Genomic DNA, 3,857 nt, shown 5'->3' with positions numbered 1-3,857 from the left:
ATGTTTGTGTTATTCATAGGAGTAATGTATTCAGTGCGTGTGGTTTCTGTGGTAATCCACGGGGCTTGTGGATTGTGTTTAATGTCTTTGGTCCATAAGTCAGACCAGAATTGCTGGAGTGAGTGTAGAGATGGTGGAATTAGTTTTTCATTAGTGCTGTTTTGTGTTAGTGATCTGTAAAATAGTTTTTCGTTATGTTTAAATTGTGTGTTATGGCGCTTTCTATCTGCAGTTTCCCTATAGCGTTTTAGACGGTTTGTGTATATTGATAGTTTTTGTGTCAGTGTATCTCTATGTTCGTTATAGTTTGTATTTTGTTCTCGTGTGGTGTGATTGTTTAGTTTTGTAGTTATGTGTTGTACTTGTCGTGTTAGTTTTGAAGAACGAGTTCCTTGTATGTATTGTGTAATCCGACCTAAGTCACGTCTGATGTCATCGATGCGAGTTATCAGGCGTTTTTCCCAGGCCGGGGGTGAGCGTTTTTTTGTTGTGTGCTGTTGTTTGTTTATTGCTATTCTTGCACCGTTGCATCTAGAAACTGCAACCGCACCGCAATACACAACAAAGTGTAGTTGATGTAAGCTTGTGTTATCGTTAATGTAATTTGGTAAAATGTGGTCATTTAATGTTTGTGACAGTGTGCGTAATTTTGTAGTGTGACTTTGTTTAGGTATTCGTGGTCTTTGCGTTGGGTCAGTGTTTGAGAATTCTAACAATGCATTGTCGAATTCTTTTTGAAGGGATGTGAGTGTTTGGTTCGTGTGATTATTTGTATCTATCGATGGCTGCAGTGTCGCAAATGTCTGTATTTCAGAGTTGTTTAGAACGGATGTATTATCTTGTACGGCGAGTGTGTTGTTTGTGTTGAGTAGTGCTTCAATTTCGTGCCTGATTTGTTCCTGTGTGTCTAATGTAAGGAGTGTATTTTTAATGATAACTCTACGTTGGTCTGCAATGCGTTGTTCTGTTAAGTGTGCTAAATGTGGGTATTGTGTAATGAACGCGTGATGTAGTTTACCTCTGTATGCTGTCCTGTCCGTTTCCAACTTCGTGATCACCAGATACGTACCGAAAATGAAGCGATTCATCCCTTCGCCCCATTTCATACGTCTTTTGGAGGTTTCCTTTGCGCTGGTCCCATCCACAAGCGGTTGAGAAGCAGGCACAAAGGTTTCTTCTTGGTGGTCCTCTTCAAGTGGTCGTTGTCGTCTTCGTGGTTATTATTATTATTATTATTATTATCCCTCTCTTGTTTTGGGCCCTCAACAGGCATGCGCCCAATTACAGAGTGACCCGCATAATGCTATTTAGAGGTGCCTCTGCAGAAGGTCTTAAGATGGTCTATACTACTCCGGTATTTACCTTACGAATTAGGAAAACTGCAGGAAAACCTAATTCGGAGTAGCCGGTAGAATGTTCGGAACTGGCCTAAGGTAATTTCCATCTCCGCCACAGATGAAAAATTCACCTCAACCCAGGTTCGAACACCCGACCTTCGGATTTATAACCCAATGCTCTTACCACTGAGCCATAAATCCGACACACACACACAAACACCCTAACCTGTTGATAGTAGTCCGTTCGTACCTAGATTTTCTGGACTGGGCCAGCCTCTGGCTCGACTTCCAAAGAAGGACGCTCGTTGGGAATAAACGAGACCGCCCAAGAAAACGCCTTACCAAGGTCAAAGCATCACCTTACCACAGCATCTATTCTCTACCAGGCTGACCCAAATAAACTCTTCACGGACGCCAGCCAGTACGCTCTAGTAGAGTACTTTCCCAATGCGATGAAAAATCCGTAGTTTGGGCCATCAAAATTTCGTGACTACATCGAGGGTCAGATCCTAACGCTTAGACGTGACCACCAACCTCTGCGACGATTGACGACTCCTACCGGACGCCTCGCCAGATGGTCCCTAGTCCTACAGCCATATCAGCTGGATATCCACTACACGCCAAAAACAACAAATGTGGTACCCGCCCAGCAAGTCGTAAAAGAGGCCCCGACTGCAGAACACTACGGTGGAGATCGCAACCCACTCCCGGATTTCCGCCCGATGCTTCTGGGTGGCAATAAGAAAGTACATAATCGACTACGTCCATAACTGCCCGGATTGTGAACCATTTAAAGCGACAAACGTGAAACCCGCGGAATTACTCCAAACTCCAGTCATGGAGCAACGATTTAAAATAATTGTGACCTTTTTAGACCGGTACCTGCTGGACAAGATCAAGAAAAGTGGATAGCCATCGTCGAGGACACAGTACCCCGATGGGTAAAGAACTGTTCGCCTTACCGACGTCCGGACGTTAATCAACGAAGTTTTTCTAAGATTCGGCACGTCAAGGAAAATCATCTGAGACAACGGCACGCAGTTTACCAGCAGTGTCATGCAACACGTCACAGTTTGCCTCATCATTGCGCACTGCGCGTGGTCGTTCTGCCCAAAAGCTTGTCAGCCCTTTTTTATGTCTAAGAATATGTGTACCAAATTTCGTGCCAATCGGTTCAGCGGTTTAGTTGAAAATGAAGAGTACAGACGGACAGACCGACATCAAAAATGTTGTTTGATTCAGATTCCTGGTGCTTCAAAACGTATGTCCGTCACACAAAATTGGGGGGGGGGGGGGGGGGGGGGGGGGGGGGTGTCACTAGTGCAATATCTCCCTTGCGAACGTGCGTGTGGTAAAAAACATGCGTTTGAAACGTTCAAGTATGACGACCAATGTGCAACTGCACGTGTTTTCGTGTCATTGCGGTTGTCCTGTCATCCTGCGCAGCGGAAGCATGAAGCGGTGACATCCTGTTGGTGCGACGCCAGCGGTACCGCATATACAGGGTGATTCCTATAGTACCTGCCACCGTTTGGGAGCGTGTAGGTGGTGCGTAGGGGAGTATTTTGATATAGGACACTTGGGGTCGGAAATCTAAAATAAGGGTGACAGAGCCAAATTTACCTTCTGGAATTTCGCGCCTGTAGGTAGGCAACCCAACCGGCCGGCGGTGCACACGGAGCGATCTCAGGCGGCGATGTGTGGCTGACACTTGATCAGAATTTTGTTTAAACCCACGAAATCCCGTCTGCAACGACGCGTATCAAGTGAATAAACTCTATGGCAATAGTATAATAATAGTTGGCTAGATGTAGGAAGTGCATTGAGAACAACGGTGGCCACGTTGAACACTTGTAAACGTTATTGCTTTTGACTGTCGATTTCCCTCCTTCCCTCCCATGTCGCTTCCTCGCGCTAACTCGCTCTGCATCGCTCCGCGTGAAACGTCGGTCGGTTGGGTTGCCTACATACAGGCGTGAAATTCCAGAAGATAAATTTGGTTCTGGCGCCCTTATTTTAGATTTCCGACCCCAAGTGTCCTATATCAAAATACTCCCCTAGGCACCACCTATACGCTCCCAAACGGTGGCAGGTACTATAGGAATCACCCTGTATATAAAATAGTATTTGACCAATTTTTCGTAGCTATCCAAATGAAAGAGATATTGACTCTCTTATCTCGAACACACTGTATATTCATTGGGCAAAATTGTATCAATACAATAAAAAAATAAAATAAAATAAAATGCCATTATTAATAATTAAAATAAATTAAAAATAAAAGTATAGAGAAGATTGCAAAAATGTGTTTATTAAATTCAGATTGTTGACATTTCCTTGCATATTTATACTACACTGTATTCTATATGCTAAGATTCGTGCCAATGAACTTTGTGTAAGGTCCGATATACACAGTTATAATACACGAAATTGTAGTAATCTTGATCTAAAGCATTACAGATTAGAAAAAACTCACAGAAGTTTTGTAAATATTTCGTTTGAGCTTTTTAACCTGCTGCC

Source organism: Photinus pyralis, unplaced genomic scaffold, assembly GCF_008802855.1.
Source record: "Photinus pyralis isolate 1611_PpyrPB1 unplaced genomic scaffold, Ppyr1.3 Ppyr1.4_LG5, whole genome shotgun sequence".
NCBI classification, from domain to species: domain Eukaryota; kingdom Metazoa; phylum Arthropoda; class Insecta; order Coleoptera; family Lampyridae; genus Photinus; species Photinus pyralis.
The sequence above is the reverse complement of the archived record's forward strand: the minus strand, read 5'-3'. Positions refer to the sequence as shown.